The 21,276-nt window shown below is 30.8% G+C and overlaps 18 non-coding genes and 3 pseudogenes across 18 annotated transcripts; all 21 read left to right on the plus strand.

Annotated features, from left to right (window-relative positions):
* Positions 1-212: 212 nt before the first annotated feature.
* Positions 213-331, plus strand: LOC129239728 (5S ribosomal RNA). The gene has a single exon (XR_008581886.1). It is a non-coding gene; the product is annotated as a 5S ribosomal RNA (ribosomal RNA).
* A 756-nt stretch (positions 332-1,087) lies between these two features.
* On the plus strand, positions 1,088-1,206 carry LOC129239730 (5S ribosomal RNA). Its single transcript, XR_008581888.1, has one exon. It is a non-coding gene; the product is annotated as a 5S ribosomal RNA (ribosomal RNA).
* A 764-nt stretch (positions 1,207-1,970) lies between these two features.
* On the plus strand, positions 1,971-2,096 carry LOC129239799 (5S ribosomal RNA; annotated as a pseudogene).
* A 729-nt stretch (positions 2,097-2,825) lies between these two features.
* On the plus strand, positions 2,826-2,944 carry LOC129239732 (5S ribosomal RNA). The gene has a single exon (XR_008581889.1). It is a non-coding gene; the product is annotated as a 5S ribosomal RNA (ribosomal RNA).
* A 1,617-nt stretch (positions 2,945-4,561) lies between these two features.
* Positions 4,562-4,687, plus strand: LOC129239800 (5S ribosomal RNA; annotated as a pseudogene).
* A 763-nt stretch (positions 4,688-5,450) lies between these two features.
* LOC129239733 (5S ribosomal RNA) lies at positions 5,451-5,569 on the plus strand. Its single transcript, XR_008581890.1, has one exon. It is a non-coding gene; the product is annotated as a 5S ribosomal RNA (ribosomal RNA).
* Positions 5,570-7,165: 1,596 nt separating this feature from the next.
* LOC129239734 (5S ribosomal RNA) lies at positions 7,166-7,284 on the plus strand. Its single transcript, XR_008581891.1, has one exon. It is a non-coding gene; the product is annotated as a 5S ribosomal RNA (ribosomal RNA).
* Positions 7,285-8,012: 728 nt separating this feature from the next.
* LOC129239735 (5S ribosomal RNA) lies at positions 8,013-8,131 on the plus strand. The gene has a single exon (XR_008581892.1). It is a non-coding gene; the product is annotated as a 5S ribosomal RNA (ribosomal RNA).
* Positions 8,132-8,852: 721 nt separating this feature from the next.
* Positions 8,853-8,971, plus strand: LOC129239736 (5S ribosomal RNA). The gene has a single exon (XR_008581893.1). It is a non-coding gene; the product is annotated as a 5S ribosomal RNA (ribosomal RNA).
* A 759-nt stretch (positions 8,972-9,730) lies between these two features.
* LOC129239737 (5S ribosomal RNA) lies at positions 9,731-9,849 on the plus strand. The gene has a single exon (XR_008581894.1). It is a non-coding gene; the product is annotated as a 5S ribosomal RNA (ribosomal RNA).
* A 722-nt stretch (positions 9,850-10,571) lies between these two features.
* On the plus strand, positions 10,572-10,690 carry LOC129239738 (5S ribosomal RNA). The gene has a single exon (XR_008581895.1). It is a non-coding gene; the product is annotated as a 5S ribosomal RNA (ribosomal RNA).
* A 769-nt stretch (positions 10,691-11,459) lies between these two features.
* Positions 11,460-11,578, plus strand: LOC129239739 (5S ribosomal RNA). The gene has a single exon (XR_008581896.1). It is a non-coding gene; the product is annotated as a 5S ribosomal RNA (ribosomal RNA).
* A 728-nt stretch (positions 11,579-12,306) lies between these two features.
* LOC129239740 (5S ribosomal RNA) lies at positions 12,307-12,425 on the plus strand. The gene has a single exon (XR_008581897.1). It is a non-coding gene; the product is annotated as a 5S ribosomal RNA (ribosomal RNA).
* A 760-nt stretch (positions 12,426-13,185) lies between these two features.
* Positions 13,186-13,304, plus strand: LOC129239743 (5S ribosomal RNA). The gene has a single exon (XR_008581899.1). It is a non-coding gene; the product is annotated as a 5S ribosomal RNA (ribosomal RNA).
* A 716-nt stretch (positions 13,305-14,020) lies between these two features.
* LOC129239744 (5S ribosomal RNA) lies at positions 14,021-14,139 on the plus strand. Its single transcript, XR_008581900.1, has one exon. It is a non-coding gene; the product is annotated as a 5S ribosomal RNA (ribosomal RNA).
* A 747-nt stretch (positions 14,140-14,886) lies between these two features.
* Positions 14,887-15,005, plus strand: LOC129239745 (5S ribosomal RNA). The gene has a single exon (XR_008581901.1). It is a non-coding gene; the product is annotated as a 5S ribosomal RNA (ribosomal RNA).
* A 727-nt stretch (positions 15,006-15,732) lies between these two features.
* On the plus strand, positions 15,733-15,851 carry LOC129239746 (5S ribosomal RNA). The gene has a single exon (XR_008581902.1). It is a non-coding gene; the product is annotated as a 5S ribosomal RNA (ribosomal RNA).
* A 759-nt stretch (positions 15,852-16,610) lies between these two features.
* On the plus strand, positions 16,611-16,729 carry LOC129239747 (5S ribosomal RNA). Its single transcript, XR_008581903.1, has one exon. It is a non-coding gene; the product is annotated as a 5S ribosomal RNA (ribosomal RNA).
* Positions 16,730-18,345: 1,616 nt separating this feature from the next.
* On the plus strand, positions 18,346-18,464 carry LOC129239748 (5S ribosomal RNA). The gene has a single exon (XR_008581904.1). It is a non-coding gene; the product is annotated as a 5S ribosomal RNA (ribosomal RNA).
* A 729-nt stretch (positions 18,465-19,193) lies between these two features.
* LOC129239749 (5S ribosomal RNA) lies at positions 19,194-19,312 on the plus strand. Its single transcript, XR_008581905.1, has one exon. It is a non-coding gene; the product is annotated as a 5S ribosomal RNA (ribosomal RNA).
* Positions 19,313-20,930: 1,618 nt separating this feature from the next.
* On the plus strand, positions 20,931-21,056 carry LOC129239801 (5S ribosomal RNA; annotated as a pseudogene).
* Positions 21,057-21,276: the final 220 nt, after the last annotated feature.

The following is a 21,276-nucleotide window of genomic DNA, read 5'->3' on the forward strand; positions in this document are numbered from 1 at the left end:
GATGCTAACCCAATATTTTGGCATAAACTAACAATTGGAAAACGGTAGGGATATGTATTAAATCGTTATACACTCATTGAAATAATTCATATAATATATGTATGTATATGAATTTATTAGGGTCTCGTTAGGTGCATAGTAGGTATTGAATAAAATAGTTGGTATTCATATTTGGTTTGTTTGAAGTGAGTGTACTGGTGGAGATATAAATTGTCAACGACCATACCACGCTGAAAACATCGGTTCTCGTCCGATCACCGAAATTAAGCAGCGTCGGGCGCGGTTAGTACTTGGATGGGGGACCGCTTGGGAACACCGCGTGTTGTTGACATCCAACAATTTTTTTTTCTTCATTTTATTTTTGCATTTCTTATTAATATAATATTTATTTGAAATTATAATTTTATACTCTGCTCTTATATTAACGTTTGCTATTTGTATTTCAATGAATTTCTTTACTCGTTTTTACTCCATTTAGTTAGTAGAATTATTTAACTCGTTTATTTGTGTAATCACTCCTTTAATGTTTTCGAGTTTACTTTATTTAGTTAAAGAATTAATTTTATATTTTATAAAATGTTTTATGCGAAAATTCAAGCCGAATAAAACAAGCTTGCAACAGCCACCCAAAAACTACATACAACAAGCAAACACTTACAACTGGGATAACTGAGAAATTCGCAATAAATGAGTACACCACAATAGGAATATCGGTTTATTTTGAGTTTTAAAGAAGAAAACATACATATATGACAACAGACAATTTCACTAGAAGAACAGTAGTTGCAGAGCGAAAATAACTACCACTATCCCATTTAAGCATTGCTACCAAATTTAGAAATATTATATAGTATATGCATGTAGATAGCGAAAAGATGCTAACCCAATATTTAAGCGTAAACTAACAATTAGAAAATGGTAGGGATATGTATTAAATCGTTATACACTCATTGAAATAATTCATATAATATATGTATATATGTATATGATTTTATTAGGGTCTCGTTATGTGCATAGGTATTCAATATAATAGTTGGTATTCATATTTGTTTTGTTTGAAGTGAGTGTACTGGTGGGGATTTAAATTGTCAACGACCATACCACGCTGAAAACATCGGTTCTCGTCCGATCACCGAAATTAAGCAGCGTCGGGCGCGGTTAGTACTTGGATGGGGGACCGCTTGGGAACACCGCGTGTTGTTGACATCCAACAATTTTTTTTCTTCATTTTATTTTTGCATTTCTTATTAATATAATATTTATTTGAAATTATAATTTTATACTCTGCTCTTATATTAACGTTTGCTATTTGTATTTCAATGAATTTCTTTACTCGTTTTTACTCCTTTTAGTTAGTAGAATTATTTAACTTGTTTATTTATGTAATCACTCCTTTAATGTTTTCGAGTTTACTTTATTTAGTTAAAGAATTAATTTTATATTTTATAAAATGTTTTATGCATAAAATTCAATCCGAATAAAACAAGCTTGCAACAGCCACCCAAAAACTACATACAACAAGCAAACACTTACAACTGGGATAACTGAGAAATTCGCAATAAATGAGTACACCACAATAGGAATATCGGTTTATTTTGAGTTTTAAAGAAGAAAACATATGTACATATATGACAACAGACAATTTCACTAGAAGAACAGTAGTTACAGAGCGAAAATAACTACCACTATCCCATTTAAGCATTGCTACCAAATTTAGAAATATTATATAGTACATATATGTATGTATACAGCGAAAAGTTGCTAACCCAATATTTTGGCATAAACTAACAATTGGAAAACGGTAGGGATATGTATTAAATCGTTGTACACTCATTGAAATAATTCATATAATATATGTATATATGTATATGATTTTATTAGGGTCTCGTTAGGTGCATAGGTATTGAATAAAATAGTTGGTATTCATATTTGGTTTGTTTGAAGTGAGTGTACTGGTGGGGATTTAAATTGTCAACGACCATACCACGCTGAAAACATCGGTTCTCGTCCGATCACCGAAATTAAGCAGCGTCGGGCGTCGGGCGCGGTTAGTACTTGGATGGGGGACCGCTTGGGAACACCGCGTGTTGTTGACATCCAACAATTTTTTTCCTTCATTTTATTTTTGCATTTCTTATTAATATAATATTTATTTGAAATTATAATATTTGTATTTCAATGAATTTCTTTACTCGTTTTTACTCCATTTAGTTAGTAGAATTATTTAACTCGTTTATTTATGTAATCACTCCTTTAATGTTTTCGAATTTACTTTATTTAGTTAAAGAATTAATTTTATATTTTATAAAATGTTTTATGCATAAAATTCAAGCCGAATAAAACAAGCTTGCAACAGCCACCCAAAAACTACATACAACAAGCAAACACTTACAACTGGGATAACTGAGAAATTCGCAATAAATGAGTACACCACAATAGGAATATCGGTTTATTTTGAGTTTTAAAGAAGAAAACATACATATATGACAACAGACAATTTCACTAGAAGAACAGTAGTTGCAGAGCGAAAATAACTACCACTATCCCATTTAAGCATTGCTACCAAATTTAGAAATATTATATAGTACATATATGTATGTATATAGCGAAAAGATGCTAACCCAATATTTTGGCATAAACTAACAATTGGAAAACGGTAGGGATATGTATTAAATCGTTGTACACTCATTGAAATAATTCATATAATATATGTATATATGTATATGATTTTATTAGGGTCTCGTTAGGTGCATAGGTATTGAATAAAATAGTTGGTATTCATATTTGGTTTGTTTGAAGTGAGTGTACTGGTGGGGATTTAAATTGTCAACGACCATACCACGCTGAAAACATCGGTTCTCGTCCGATCACCGAAATTAAGCAGCGTCGGGCGCGGTTAGTACTTGGATGGGGGACCGCTTGGGAACACCGCGTGTTGTTGACATCCAACAATTTTTTTTTCTTCATTTTATTTTTGCATTTCTTATTAATATAATATTTATTTGAAATTATAATTTTATACTCTGCTCTTATATTAACGTTTGCTATTTGTATTTCAATGAATTTCTTTACTCGTTTTTACTCCATTTAGTTAGTAGAATTATTTAACTCGTTTATTTGTGTAATCACTCCTTTAATGTTTTCGAGTTTACTTTATTTAGTTAAAGAATTAATTTTATATTTTATAGAATGTTTTATGCGAAAATTCAAGCCGAATAAAACAAGCTTGCAACAGCCACCCAAAAACTACATACAACAAGCAAACACTTACAACTGGGATAACTGAGAAATTCGCAATAAATGAGTACACCACAATAGGAATATCGGTTTATTTTGAGTTTTAAAGAAGAAAACATACATATATGACAACAGACAATTTCACTAGAAGAACAGTAGTTGCAGAGCGAAAATAACTACCACTATCCCATTTAAGCATTGCTACCAAATTTAGATAAATTATATAGTACATATATGTATGTATATAGCGAAAAGATGCTAACCCAATATTTTGGCATAAACTAACAATTGGAAAACGGTAGGGATATGTATTAAATCGTTATACACTCATTGAAATAATTCATATAATATATGTATATATGCATATGATTTTATTAGGGTCTCGTTAGGTGCATAGGTATTGAATAAAATAGTTGGTATTCATATTTGGTTTGTTTGAAGTGAGTGTACTGGTGGGGATTTAAATTGTCAACGACCATACCACGCTGAAAACATCGGTTCTCGTCCGATCACCGAAATTAAGCAGCGTCGGGCGCGGTTAGTACTTGGATGGGGGACCGCTTGGGGGACAATTTTTTTTTCTTCATTTTATTTTTGCATTTCTTATTAATATAATATTTATTTGAAATTATAATTTTATACTCTGCTCTTATATTAACGTTTGCTATTTGTATTTCAATGAATTTCTTTACTCGTTTTTACTCCATTTAGTTAGTAGAATTATTTAACTCGTTTATTTGTGTAATCACTCCTTTAATGTTTTCGAGTTTACTTTATTTAGTTAAAGAATTAATTTTATATTTTATAAAATGTTTTATGCATAAAATTCAAGCCGAATAAAACAAGCTTGCAACAGCCACCCAAAAACTACATACAACAAGCAAACACTTACAACTGGGATAACTGAGAAATTCGCAATAAATGAGTACACCACAATAGGAATATCGGTTTATTTTGAGTTTTAAAGAAGAAAACATACATATATGACAACAGACAATTTCACTAGAAGAACAGTAGTTGCAGAGCGAAAATAACTACCACTATCCCATTTAAGCATTGCTACCAAATTTAGAAATATTATATAGTACATATATGTATGTATATAGCGAAAAGATGCTAACCCAATATTTTGGCATAAACTAACAATTGGAAAACGGTAGGGATATGTATTAAATCGTTATACACTCATTGAAATAATTCATATAATATATGTATGTATATGAATTTATTAGGGTCTCGTTAGGTGCATAGTAGGTATTGAATAAAATAGTTGGTATTCATATTTGGTTTGTTTGAAGTGAGTGTACTGGTGGAGATATAAATTGTCAACGACCATACCACGCTGAAAACATCGGTTCTCGTCCGATCACCGAAATTAAGCAGCGTCGGGCGTCGGGCGCGGTTAGTACTTGGATGGGGGACCGCTTGGGAACACCGCGTGTTGTTGACATCCAACAATTTTTTTTTCTTCATTTTATTTTTGCATTTCTTATTAATATAATATTTATTTGAAATTATAATTTTATACTCTGCTCTTATATTAACGTTTGCTATTTGTATTTCAATGAATTTCTTTACTCGTTTTTACTCCATTTAGTTAGTAGAATTATTTAACTCGTTTATTTGTGTAATCACTCCTTTAATGTTTTCGAGTTTACTTTATTTAGTTAAAGAATTAATTTTATATTTTATAAAATGTTTTATGCGAAAATTCAAGCCGAATAAAACAAGCTTGCAACAGCCACCCAAAAACTACATACAACAAGCAAACACTTACAACTGGGATAACTGAGAAATTCGCAATAAATGAGTACACCACAATAGGAATATCGGTTTATTTTGAGTTTTAAAGAAGAAAACATACATACATATATGACAACAGACAATTTCACTAGAAGAACAGTAGTTACAGAGCGAAAATAACTACCACTATCCCATTTAAGCATTGCTACCAAATTTAGAAATATTATATAGTACATATATGTATGTATACAGCGAAAAGTTGCTAACCCAATATTTTGGCATAAACTAACAATTGGAAACGGTAGGGATATGTATTAAATCGTTGTACACTCATTGAAATAATTCATATAATATATGTATATATGTATATGATTTTATTAGGGTCTCGTTAGGTGCATAGGTATTGAATAAAATAGTTGGTATTCATATTTGGTTTGTTTGAAGTGAGTGTACTGGTGGAGATATAAATTGTCAACGACCATACCACGCTGAAAACATCGGTTCTCGTCCGATCACCGAAATTAAGCAGCGTCGGGCGCGGTTAGTACTTGGATGGGGGACCGCTTGGGAACACCGCGTGTTGTTGACATCCAACAATTTTTTTTCTTCATTTTATTTTTGCATTTCTTATTAATATAATATTTATTTGAAATTATAATATTTGTATTTCAATGAATTTCTTTACTCGTTTTTACTCCATTTAGTTAGTAGAATTATTTAACTCGTTTATTTGTGTAATCACTCCTTTAATGTTTTCGAGTTTACTTTATTTAGTTAAAGAATTAATTTTATATTTTATAGAATGTTTTATGCGAAAATTCAAGCCGAATAAAACAAGCTTGCAACAGCCACCCAAAAACTACATACAACAAGCAAACACTTACAACTGGGATAACTGAGAAATTCGCAATAAATGAGTACACCACAATAGGAATATCGGTTTATTTTGAGTTTTAAAGAAGAAAACATACATATATGACAACAGACAATTTCACTAGAAGAACAGTAGTTGCAGAGCGAAAATAACTACCACTATCCCATTTAAGCATTGCTACCAAATTTAGATAAATTATATAGTACATATATGTATGTATATAGCGAAAAGATGCTAACCCAATATTTTGGCATAAACTAACAATGGGAAAACGGTAGGGATATGTATTAAATCGTTATACACTCATTGAAATAATTCATATAATATATGTATATATGTATATGATTTTATTAGGGTCTCGTTAGGTGCATAGGTATTGAATAAAATAGTTGGTATTCATATTTGGTTTGTTTGAAGTGAGTGTACTGGTGGGGATTTAAATTGTCAACGACCATACCACGCTGAAAACATCGGTTCTCGTCCGATCACCGAAATTAAGCAGCGTCGGGCGTCGGGCGCGGTTAGTACTTGGATGGGGGACCGCTTGGGGGACAATTATTTTTTCTTCATTTTATTTTTGCATTTCTTATTAATATAATATTTATTTGAAATTATAATTTTATACTCTGCTCTTATATTAACGTTTGCTATTTGTATTTCAATGAATTTCTTTACTCGTTTTTACTCCATTTAGTTAGTAGAATTATTTAACTCGTTTATTTGTGTAATCACTCCTTTAATGTTTTCGAGTTTACTTTATTTAGTTAAAGAATTAATTTTATATTTTATAAAATGTTTTATGCATAAAATTCAAGCCGAATAAAACAAGCTTGCAACAGCCACCCAAAAACTACATACAACAAGCAAACACTTACAACTGGGATAACCGAGAAATTCGCAATAAATGAGTACACCACAATAGGAATATCGGTTTATTTTGAGTTTTAAAGAAGAAAACATACATATATGACAACAGACAATTTCACTAGAAGAACAGTAGTTGCAGAGCGAAAATAACTACCACTATCCCATTTAAGCATTGCTACCAAATTTAGAAATATTATATAGTACATATATGTATGTATATAGCGAAAAGATGCTAACCCAATATTTTGGCATAAACTAACAATTGGAAAACGGTAGGGATATGTATTAAATCGTTATACACTCATTGAAATAATTCATATAATATATGTATATATGCATATGAATTTATTAGGGTCTCGTTAGGTGCATAGTAGGTATTGAATAAAATAGTTGGTATTCATATTTGGTTTGTTTGAAGTGAGTGTACTGGTGGAGATATAAATTGTCAACGACCATACCACGCTGAAAACATCGGTTCTCGTCCGATCACCGAAATTAAGCAGCGTCGGGCGCGGTTAGTACTTGGATGGGGGACCGCTTGGGAACACCGCGTGTTGTTGACATCCAACAATTTTTTTTCTTCATTTTATTTTTGCATTTCTTATTAATATAATATTTATTTGAAATTATAATATTTGTATTTCAATGAATTTCTTTACTCGTTTTTACTCCATTTAGTTAGTAGAATTATTTAACTCGTTTATTTATGTAATCACTCCTTTAATGTTTTCGAATTTACTTTATTTAGTTAAAGAATTAATTTTATATTTTATAAAATGTTTTATGCATAAAATTCAAGCCGAATAAAACAAGCTTGCAACAGCCACCCAAAAACTACATACAACAAGCAAACACTTACAACTGGGATAACTGAGAAATTCGCAATAAATGAGTACACCACAATAGGAATATCGGTTTATTTTGAGTTTTAAAGAAGAAAACATACATATATGACAACAGACAATTTCACTAGAAGAACAGTAGTTGCAGAGCGAAAATAACTACCACTATCCCATTTAAGCATTGCTACCAAATTTAGAAATATTATATAGTACATATATGTATGTATATAGCGAAAAGATGCTAACCCAATATTTTGGCATAAACTAACAATTGGAAAACGGTAGGGATATGTATTAAATCGTTATACACTCATTGAAATAATTCATATAATATATGTATGTATATGAATTTATTAGGGTCTCGTTAGGTGCATAGTAGGTATTGAATAAAATAGTTGGTATTCATATTTGGTTTGTTTGAAGTGAGTGTACTGGTGGAGATATAAATTGTCAACGACCATACCACGCTGAAAACATCGGTTCTCGTCCGATCACCGAAATTAAGCAGCGTCGGGCGCGGTTAGTACTTGGATGGGGGACCGCTTGGGAACACCGCGTGTTGTTGACATCCAACAATTTTTTTTCTTCATTTTATTTTTGCATTTCTTATTAATATAATATTTATTTGAAATTATAATATTTGTATTTCAATGAATTTCTTTACTCGTTTTTACTCCATTTAGTTAGTAGAATTATTTAACTCGTTTATTTATGTAATCACTCCTTTAATGTTTTCGAATTTACTTTATTTAGTTAAAGAATTAATTTTATATTTTATAAAATGTTTTATGCATAAAATTCAAGCCGAATAAAACAAGCTTGCAACAGCCACCCAAAAACTACATACAACAAGCAAACACTTACAACTGGGATAACTGAGAAATTCGCAATAAATGAGTACACCACAATAGGAATATCGGTTTATTTTGAGTTTTAAAGAAGAAAACATACATATATGACAACAGACAATTTCACTAGAAGAACAGTAGTTGCAGAGCGAAAATAACTACCACTATCCCATTTAAGCATTGCTACCAAATTTAGAAATATTATATAGTACATATATGTATGTATATAGCGAAAAGATGCTAACCCAATATTTTGGCATAAACTAACAATTGGAAAACGGTAGGGATATGTATTAAATCGTTGTACACTCATTGAAATAATTCATATAATATATGTATATGATTTTATTAGGGTCTCGTTAGGTGCATAGGTATTGAATAAAATAGTTGGTATTCATATTTGGTTTGTTTGAAGTGAGTGTACTGGTGGGGATTTAAATTGTCAACGACCATACCACGCTGAAAACATCGGTTCTCGTCCGATCACCGAAATTAAGCAGCGTCGGGCGCGGTTAGTACTTGGATGGGGGACCGCTTGGGAACACCGCGTGTTGTTGACATCCAACAATTTTTTTTTCTTCATTTTATTTTTGCATTTCTTATTAATATAATATTTATTTGAAATTATAATTTTATACTCTGCTCTTATATTAACGTTTGCTATTTGTATTTCAATGAATTTCTTTACTCGTTTTTACTCCATTTAGTTAGTAGAATTATTTAACTCGTTTATTTGTGTAATCACTCCTTTAATGTTTTCGAGTTTACTTTATTTAGTTAAAGAATTAATTTTATATTTTATAGAATGTTTTATGCGAAAATTCAAGCCGAATAAAACAAGCTTGCAACAGCCACCCAAAAACTACATACAACAAGCAAACACTTACAACTGGGATAACTGAGAAATTCGCAATAAATGAGTACACCACAATAGGAATATCGGTTTATTTTGAGTTTTAAAGAAGAAAACATACATATATGACAACAGACAATTTCACTAGAAGAACAGTAGTTGCAGAGCGAAAATAACTACCACTATCCCATTTAAGCATTGCTACCAAATTTAGAAATATTATATAGTACATATATGTATGTATATAGCGAAAAGATGCTAACCCAATATTTTGGCATAAACTAACAATTGGAAAACGGTAGGGATATGTATTAAATCGTTATACACTCATTGAAATAATTCATATAATATATGTATGTATATGAATTTATTAGGGTCTCGTTAGGTGCATAGTAGGTATTGAATAAAATAGTTGGTATTCATATTTGGTTTGTTTGAAGTGAGTGTACTGGTGGAGATATAAATTGTCAACGACCATACCACGCTGAAAACATCGGTTCTCGTCCGATCACCGAAATTAAGCAGCGTCGGGCGCGGTTAGTACTTGGATGGGGGACCGCTTGGGAACACCGCGTGTTGTTGACATCCAACAATTTTTTTTTCTTCATTTTATTTTTGCATTTCTTATTAATATAATATTTATTTGAAATTATAATATTTGTATTTCAATGAATTTCTTTACTCGTTTTTACTCCATTTAGTTAGTAGAATTATTTAACTCGCTTATTTATGTAATCACTCCTTTAATGTTTTCGAATTTACTTTATTTAGTTAAAGAATTAATTTTATATTTTATAAAATGTTTTATGCATAAAATTCAAGCCGAATAAAACAAGCTTGCAACAGCCACCCAAAAACTACATACAACAAGCAAACACTTACAACTGGGATAACTGAGAAATTCGCAATAAATGAGTACACCACAATAGGAATATCGGTTTATTTTGAGTTTTAAAGAAGAAAACATACATATATGACAACAGACAATTTCACTAGAAGAACAGTAGTTGCAGAGCGAAAATAACTACCACTATCCCATTTAAGCATTGCTACCAAATTTAGAAATATTATATAGTACATATATGTATGTATATAGCGAAAAGATGCTAACCCAATATTTTGGCATAAACTAACAATTGGAAAACGGTAGGGATATGTATTAAATCGTTGTACACTCATTGAAATAATTCATATAATATATGTATATGATTTTATTAGGGTCTCGTTAGGTGCATAGGTATTGAATAAAATAGTTGGTATTCATATTTGGTTTGTTTGAAGTGAGTGTACTGGTGGGGATTTAAATTGTCAACGACCATACCACGCTGAAAACATCGGTTCTCGTCCGATCACCGAAATTAAGCAGCGTCGGGCGCGGTTAGTACTTGGATGGGGGACCGCTTGGGAACACCGCGTGTTGTTGACATCCAACAATTTTTTTTTCTTCATTTTATTTTTGCATTTCTTATTAATATAATATTTATTTGAAATTATAATTTTATACTCTGCTCTTATATTAACGTTTGCTATTTGTATTTCAATGAATTTCTTTACTCGTTTTTACTCCATTTAGTTAGTAGAATTATTTAACTCGTTTATTTGTGTAATCACTCCTTTAATGTTTTCGAGTTTACTTTATTTAGTTAAAGAATTAATTTTATATTTTATAGAATGTTTTATGCGAAAATTCAAGCCGAATAAAACAAGCTTGCAACAGCCACCCAAAAACTACATACAACAAGCAAACACTTACAACTGGGATAACTGAGAAATTCGCAATAAATGAGTACACCACAATAGGAATATCGGTTTATTTTGAGTTTTAAAGAAGAAAACATACATATATGACAACAGACAATTTCACTAGAAGAACAGTAGTTGCAGAGCGAAAATAACTACCACTATCCCATTTAAGCATTGCTACCAAATTTAGATAAATTATATAGTACATATATGTATGTATATGTATGTATATAGCGAAAAGATGCTAACCCAATATTTTGGCATAAACTAACAATTGGAAAACGGTAGGGATATGTATTAAATCGTTATACACTCATTGAAATAATTCATATAATATATGTATGTATATGAATTTATTAGGGTCTCGTTAGGTGCATAGTAGGTATTGAATAAAATAGTTGGTATTCATATTTGGTTTGTTTGAAGTGAGTGTACTGGTGGAGATATAAATTGTCAACGACCATACCACGCTGAAAACATCGGTTCTCGTCCGATCACCGAAATTAAGCAGCGTCGGGCGCGGTTAGTACTTGGATGGGGGACCGCTTGGGAACACCGCGTGTTGTTGACATCCAACAATTTTTTTTCTTCATTTTATTTTTGCATTTCTTATTAATATAATATTTATTTGAAATTATAATATTTGTATTTCAATGAATTTCTTTACTCGTTTTTACTCCATTTAGTTAGTAGAATTATTTAACTCGCTTATTTATGTAATCACTCCTTTAATGTTTTCGAATTTACTTTATTTAGTTAAAGAATTAATTTTATATTTTATAAAATGTTTTATGCATAAAATTCAAGCCGAATAAAACAAGCTTGCAACAGCCACCCAAAAACTACATACAACAAGCAAACACTTACAACTGGGATAACTGAGAAATTCGCAATAAATGAGTACACCACAATAGGAATATCGGTTTATTTTGAGTTTTAAAGAAGAAAACATACATATATGACAACAGACAATTTCACTAGAAGAACAGTAGTTGCAGAGCGAAAATAACTACCACTATCCCATTTAAGCATTGCTACCAAATTTAGAAATATTATATAGTACATATATGTATGTATATAGCGAAAAGATGCTAACCCAATATTTTGGCATAAACTAACAATTGGAAAACGGTAGGGATATGTATTAAATCGTTATACACTCATTGAAATAATTCATATAATATATGTATGTATATGAATTTATTAGGGTCTCGTTAGGTGCATAGTAGGTATTGAATAAAATAGTTGGTATTCATATTTGGTTTGTTTGAAGTGAGTGTACTGGTGGAGACATAAATTGTCAACGACCATACCACGCTGAAAACATCGGTTCTCGTCCGATCACCGAAATTAAGCAGCGTCGGGCGCGGTTAGTACTTGGATGGGGGACCGCTTGGGAACACCGCGTGTTGTTGACATCCAACAATTTTTTTTTCTTCATTTTATTTTTGCATTTCTTATTAATATAATATTTATTTGAAATTATAATTTTATACTCTGCTCTTATATTAACGTTTGCTATTTGTATTTCAATGAATTTCTTTACTCGTTTTTACTCCATTTAGTTAGTAGAATTATTTAACTCGTTTATTTGTGTAATCACTCCTTTAATGTTTTCGAGTTTACTTTATTTAGTTAAAGAATTAATTTTATATTTTATAAAATGTTTTATGCGAAAATTCAAGCCGAATAAAACAAGCTTGCAACAGCCACCCAAAAACTACATACAACAAGCAAACACTTACAACTGGGATAACTGAGAAATTCGCAATAAATGAGTACACCACAATAGGAATATCGGTTTATTTTGAGTTTTAAAGAAGAAAACATACATATATGACAACAGACAATTTCACTAGAAGAACAGTAGTTGCAGAGCGAAAATAACTACCACTATCCCATTTAAGCATTGCTACCAAATTTAGATAAATTATATAGTACATATATGTATGTATATAGCGAAAAGATGCTAACCCAATATTTTGGCATAAACTAACAATTGGAAAACGGTAGGGATATGTATTAAATCGTTGTACACTCATTGAAATAATTCATATAATATATGTATATATGTATATGATTTTATTAGGGTCTCGTTAGGTGCATAGGTATTGAATAAAATAGTTGGTATTCATATTTGGTTTGTTTGAAGTGAGTGTACTGGTGGGGATTTAAATTGTCAACGACCATACCACGCTGAAAACATCGGTTCTCGTCCGATCACCGAAATTAAGCAGCGTCGGGCGCGGTTAGTACTTGGATGGGGGACCGCTTGGGAACACCGCGTGTTGTTGACATCCAACAATTTTTTTTCTTCATTTTATTTTTGCATTTCTTATTAATATAATATTTATTTGAAATTATAATATTTGTATTTCAATGAATTTCTTTACTCGTTTTTACTCCATTTAGTTAGTAGAATTATTTAACTCGTTTATTTGTGTAATCACTCCTTTAATGTTTTCGAGTTTACTTTATTTAGTTAAAGAATTAATTTTATATTTTATAAAATGTTTTATGCGAAAATTCAAGCCGAATAAAACAAGCTTGCAACAGCCACCCAAAAACTACATACAACAAGCAAACACTTACAACTGGGATAACTGAGAAATTCGCAATAAATGAGTACACCACAATAGGAATATCGGTTTATTTTGAGTTTTAAAGAAGAAAACATACATATATGACAACAGACAATTTCACTAGAAGAACAGTAGTTGCAGAGCGAAAATAACTACCACTATCCCATTTAAGCATTGCTACCAAATTTAGAAATATTATATAGTATATGCATGTAGATAGCGAAAAGATGCTAACCCAATATTTAAGCGTAAACTAACAATTAGAAAATGGTAGGGATATGTATTAAATCGTTATACACTCATTGAAATAATTCATATAATATATGTATATGATTTTATTAGGGTCTCGTTATGTGCATAGGTATTCAATATAATAGTTGGTATTCATATTTGTTTTGTTTGAAGTGAGTGTACTGGTGGGGATTTAAATTGTCAACGACCATACCACGCTGAAAACATCGGTTCTCGTCCGATCACCGAAATTAAGCAGCGTCGGGCGCGGTTAGTACTTGGATGGGGGACCGCTTGGGAACACCGCGTGTTGTTGACATCCAACAATTTTTTTTCTTCATTTTATTTTTGCATTTCTTATTAATAGAATATTTATTTGAAATTATAATTTTATACTCTGCTCTTATATTAACGTTTGCTATTTGTATTTCAATGAATTTCTTTACTCGTTTTTACTCCATTTAGTTAGTAGAATTATTTAACTCGTTTATTTGTGTAATCACTCCTTTAATGTTTTCGAGTTTACTTTATTTAGTTAAAGAATTAATTTTATATTTTATAGAATGTTTTATGCGAAAATTCAAGCCGAATAAAACAAGCTTGCAACAGCCACCCAAAAACTACATACAACAAGCAAACACTTACAACTGGGATAACTGAGAAATTCGCAATAAATGAGTACACCACAATAGGAATATCGGTTTATTTTGAGTTTTAAAGAAGAAAACATACATATATGACAACAGACAATTTCACTAGAAGAACAGTAGTTGCAGAGCGAAAATAACTACCACTATCCCATTTAAGCATTGCTACCAAATTTAGAAATATTATATAGTATATGCATGTAGATAGCGAAAAGATGCTAACCCAATATTTAAGCGTAAACTAACAATTAGAAAATGGTAGGGATATGTATTAAATCGTTATACACTCATTGAAATAATTCATATAATATATGTATATGATTTTATTAGGGTCTCGTTATGTGCATAGGTATTCAATATAATAGTTGGTATTCATATTTGGTTTGTTTGAAGTGAGTGTACTGGTGGAGATATAAATTGTCAACGACCATACCACGCTGAAAACATCGGTTCTCGTCCGATCACCGAAATTAAGCAGCGTCGGGCGCGGTTAGTACTTGGATGGGGGACCGCTTGGGAACACCGCGTGTTGTTGACATCCAACAATTTTTTTTCTTCATTTTATTTTTGCATTTCTTATTAATATAATATTTATTTGAAATTATAATATTTGTATTTCAATGAATTTCTTTACTCGTTTTTACTCCATTTAGTTAGTAGAATTATTTAACTCGTTTATTTATGTAATCACTCCTTTAATGTTTTCGAATTTACTTTATTTAGTTAAAGAATTAATTTTATATTTTATAGAATGTTTTATGCGAAAATTCAAGCCGAATAAAACAAGCTTGCAACAGCCACCCAAAAACTACATACAACAAGCAAACACTTACAACTGGGATAACTGAGAAATTCGCAATAAATGAGTACACCACAATAGGAATATCGGTTTATTTTGAGTTTTAAAGAAGAAAACATACATATATGACAACAGACAATTTCACTAGAAGAACAGTAGTTGCAGAGCGAAAATAACTACCACTATCCCATTTAAGCATTGCTACCAAATTTAGAAATATTATATAGTACATATATGTATGTATATAGCGAAAAGATGCTAACCCAATATTTTGGCATAAACTAACAATTGGAAAACGGTAGGGATATGTATTAAATCGTTATACACTCATTGAAATAATTCATATAATATATGTATGTATATGAATTTATTAGGGTCTCGTTAGGTGCATAGTAGGTATTGAATAAAATAGTTGGTATTCATATTTGGTTTGTTTGAAGTGAGTGTACTGGTGGGGATTTAAATTGTCAACGACCATACCACGCTGAAAACATCGGTTCTCGTCCGATCACCGAAATTAAGCAGCGTCGGGCGCGGTTAGTACTTGGATGGGGGACCGCTTGGGAACACCGCGTGTTGTTGACATCCAACAATTTTTTTTCTTCATTTTATTTTTGCATTTCTTATTAATATAATATTTATTTGAAATTATAATTTTATACTCTGCTCTTATATTAACGTTTGCTATTTGTATTTCAATGAATTTCTTTACTCGTTTTTACTCCTTTTAGTTAGTAGAATTATTTAACTTGTTTATTTATGTAATCACTCCTTTAATGTTTTCGAGTTTACTTTATTTAGTTAAAGAATTAATTTTATATATTATAAAATGTTTTATGCATAAAATTCAATCCGAATAAAACAAGCTTGCAACAGCCACCCAAAAACTACATACAACAAGCAAACACTTACAACTGGGATAACTGAGAAATTCGCAATAAATGAGTACACCACAATAGGAATATCGGTTTATTTTGAGTTTTAAAGAAGAAAACATACATATATGACAACAGACAATTTCACTAGAAGAACAGTAGTTACAGAGCGAAAATAACTACCACTATCCCATTTAAGCATTGCTACCAAATTTAGAAATATTATATAGTACATATATGTATGTATACAGCGAAAAGTTGCTAACCCAATATTTTGGCATAAACTAACAATTGGAAACGGTAGGGATATGTATTAAATCGTTATACACTCATTGAAATAATTCATATAATATATGTATATATGTATATGATTTTATTAGGGTCTCGTTAGGTGCATAGGTATTGAATAAAATAGTTGGTATTCATATTTGGTTTGTTTGAAGTGAGTGTACTGGTGGGGATTTAAATTGTCAACGACCATACCACGCTGAAAACATCGGTTCTCGTCCGATCACCGAAATTAAGCAGCGTCGGGCGCGGTTAGTACTTGGATGGGGGACCGCTTGGGAACACCGCGTGTTGTTGACATCCAACAATTTTTTTTCTTCATTTTATTTTTGCATTTCTTATTAATATAATATTTATTTGAAATTATAATTTTATACTCTGCTCTTATATTAACGTTTGCTATTTGTATTTCAATGAATTTCTTTACTCGTTTTTACTCCATTTAGTTAGTAGAATTATTTAACTCGTTTATTTGTGTAATCACTCCTTTAATGTTTTCGAATTTACTTTATTTAGTTAAAGAATTAATTTTATATTTTATAAAATGTTTTATGCATAAAATTCAAGCCGAATAAAACAAGCTTGCAACAGCCACCCAAAAACTACATACAACAAGCAAACACTTACAACTGGGATAACTGAGAAATTCGCAATAAATGAGTACACCACAATAGGAATATCGGTTTATTTTGAGTTTTAAAGAAGAAAACATACATATATGACAACAGACAATTTCACTAGAAGAACAGTAGTTGCAGAGCGAAAATAACTACCACTATCCCATTTAAGCATTGCTACCAAATTTAGATAAATTATATAGTACATATATGTATGTATATAGCGAAAAGATGCTAACCCAATATTTTGGCATAAACTAACAATTGGAAAACGGTAGGGATATGTATTAAATCGTTATACACTCATTGAAATAATTCATATAATATATGTATATATGTATATGATTTTATTAGGGTCTCGTTAGGTGCATAGGTATTGAATAAAATAGTTGGTATTCATATTTGGTTTGTTTGAAGTGAGTGTACTGGTGGGGATTTAAATTGTCAACGACCATACCACGCTGAAAACATCGGTTCTCGTCCGATCACCGAAATTAAGCAGCGTCGGGCGCGGTTAGTACTTGGATGGGGGACCGCTTGGGGGACAATTTTTTTTCTTCATTTTATTTTTGCATTTCTTATTAATATAATATTTATTTGAAATTATAATTTTATACTCTGCTCTTATATTAACGTTTGCTATTTGTATTTCAATGAATTTCTTTACTCGTTTTTACTCCATTTAGTTAGTAGAATTATTTAACTCGTTTATTTGTGTAATCACTCCTTTAATGTTTTCGAATTTACTTTATTTAGTTAAAGAATTAATTTTATATTTTATAAAATGTTTTATGCATAAAATTCAAGCCGAATAAAACAAGCTTGCAACAGCCACCCAAAAACTACATACAACAAGCAAACACTTACAACTGGGATAACTGAGAAATTCGCAATAAATGAGTACACCACAATAGGAATATCGGTTTATTTTGAGTTTTAAAGAAGAAAACATACATATATGACAACAGACAATTTCACTAGAAGAACAGTAGTTACAGAGCGAAAATAACTACCACTATCCCATTTAAGCATTGCTACCAAATTTAGAAATATTATATAGTACATATATGTATGTATACAGCGAAAAGTTGCTAACCCAATATTTTGGCATAAACTAACAATTGGAAACGGTAGGGATATGTATTAAATCGTTATACACTCATTGAAATAATTCATATAATATATGTATATATGTATATGATTTTATTAGGGTCTCGTTAGGTGCATAGGTATTGAATAAAATAGTTGGTATTCATATTTGGTTTGTTTGAAGTGAGTGTACTGGTGGGGATTTAAATTGTCAACGACCATACCACGCTGAAAACATCGGTTCTCGTCCGATCACCGAAATTAAGCAGCGTCGGGCGCGGTTAGTACTTGGATGGGGGACCGCTTGGGAACACCGCGTGTTGTTGACATCCAACAATTTTTTTTCTTCATTTTATTTTTGCATTTCTTATTAATATAATATTTATTTGAAATTATAATATTTGTATTTCAATGAATTTCTTTACTCGTTTTTACTCCATTGAGTTAGTAGAATTATTTAACTCGTTTATTTATGTAATCACTCCTTTAATGTTTTCGAATTTACTTTATTTAGTTAAAGAATTAATTTTATATTTTATAAAATGTTTTATGCATAAAATTCAAGCCGAATAAAACAAGCTTGCAACAGCCACCCAAAAACTACATACAACAAGCAAACACTTACAACTGGGATAACTGAGAAATTCGCAATAAATGAGTACACCACAATAGGAATATCGGTTTATTTTGAGTTTTAAAGAAGAAAACATACATATATGACAACAGACAATTTCACTAGAAGAACAGTAGTTGCAGAGCGAAAATAACTACCACTATCCCATTTAAGCATTGCTACCAAATTTAGATAAATTATATAGTACATATATGTATGTATATAGCGAAAAGATGCTAACCCAATATTTTGGCATAAACTAACAATTGGAAAACGGTAGGGATATGTATTAAATCGTTATACACTCATTGAAATAATTCATATAATATATGTATATATGCATATGATTTTATTAGGGTCTCGTTAGGTGCATAGGTATTGAATAAAATAGTTGGTATTCATATTTGGTTTGTTTGAAGTGAGTGTACTGGTGGGGATTTAAATTGTCAACGACCATACCACGCTGAAAACATCGGTTCTCGTCCGATCACCGAAATTAAGCAGCGTCGGGCGCGGTTAGTACTTGGATGGGGGACCGCTTGGGAACACCGCGTGTTGTTGACATCCAACAATTTTTTTTCTTCATTTTATTTTTGCATTTCTTATTAATATAATATTTATTTGAAATTATAATTTTATACTCTGCTCTTATATTAACGTTTGCTATTTGTATTTCAATGAATTTCTTTACTCGTTTTTACTCCATTTAGTTAGTAGAATTATTTAACTCGTTTATTTGTGTAATCACTCCTTTAATGTTTTCGAATTTACTTTATTTAGTTAAAGAATTAATTTTATATTTTATAAAATGTTTTATGCATAAAATTCAAGCCGAATAAAACAAGCTTGCAACAGCCACCCAAAAACTACATACAACAAGCAAACACTTACAACTGGGATAACTGAGAAATTCGCAATAAATGAGTACACCACAATAGGAATATCGGTTTATTTTGAGTTTTAAAGAAGAAAACATACATATATGACAACAGACAATTTCACTAGAAGAACAGTAGTTGCAGAGCGAAAATAACTACCACTATCCCATTTAAGCATTGCTACCAAATTTAGATAAATTATATAGTACATATATGTATGTATATAGCGAAAAGATGCTAACCCAATATTTTGGCATAAACTAACAATTGGAAAACGGTAGGGATATGTATTAAATCGTTATACACTCATTGAAATAATTCATATAATATATGTATATATGTATATGATTTTATTAGGGTCTCGTTAGGTGCATAGGTATTGAATAAAATAGTTGGTATTCATATTTGGTTTGTTTGAAGTGAGTGTACTGGTGGGGATTTAAATTGTCAACGACCATACCACGCTGAAAACATCGGTTCTCGTCCGATCACCGAAATTAAGCAGCGTCGGGCGCGGTTAGTACTTGGATGGGGGACCGCTTGGGGGACAATTTTTTTTTCTTCATTTTATTTTTGCATTTCTTATTAATATAATATTTATTTGAAATTATAATTTTATACTCTGCTCTTATATTAACGTTTGCTATTTGTATTTCAATGAATTTCTTTACTCGTTTTTACTCCATTTAGTTAGTAGAATTATTTAACTCGTTTATTTGTGTAATCACTCCTTTAATGTTTTCGAATTTACTTTATTTAGTTAAAGAATTAATTTTATATTTTATAAAATGTTTTATGCATAAAATTCAAGCCGAATAAAACAAGCTTGCAACAGCCACCCAAAAACTACATACAACAAGCAAACACTTACAACTGGGATAACTGAGAAATTCGCAATAAATGAGTACACCACAATAGGAATATCGGTTTATTTTGAGTTTTAAAGAAGAAAACATACATATATGACAACAGACAATTTCACTAGAAGAACAGTAGTTGCAGAGCGAAAATAACTACCACTATCCCATTTAAGCATTGCTACCAAATTTAGATAAATTATATAGTACATATATGTATGTATATAGCGAAAAGATGCTAACCCAATATTTTGGCATAAACTAACAATTGGAAAACGGTAGGGATATGTATTAAATCGTTGTACACTCATTGAAATAATTCATATAATATATGTATATATGTATATGATTTTATTAGGGTCTCGTTAGGTGCATAGGTATTGAATAAAATAGTTGGTATTCATATTTGGTTTGTTTGAAGTGAGTGTACTGGTGGGGATTTAAATTGTCAACGACCATACCACGCTGAAAACATCGGTTCTCGTCCGATCACCGAAATTAAGCAGCGTCGGGCGTCGGGCGCGGTTAGTACTTGGATGGGGGACCGCTTGGGAACACCGCGTGTTGTTGACATCCAACAATTTTTTTTCTTCATTTTATTTTTGCATTTCTTATTAATATAATATTTATTTGAAATTATAATATTTGTATTTCAATGAATTTCTTTACTCGTTTTTACTCCATTTAGTTAGTAGAATTATTTAACTCGTTTATTTGTGTAATCACTCCTTTAATGTTTTCGAATTTACTTTATTTAGTTAAAGAATTAATTTTATATTTTATAAAATGTTTT

This window comes from Anastrepha obliqua, chromosome 2 (assembly GCF_027943255.1).
Source record: "Anastrepha obliqua isolate idAnaObli1 chromosome 2, idAnaObli1_1.0, whole genome shotgun sequence".
In the NCBI taxonomy this organism is placed as follows: Eukaryota; Metazoa; Arthropoda; class Insecta; order Diptera; family Tephritidae; genus Anastrepha; species Anastrepha obliqua.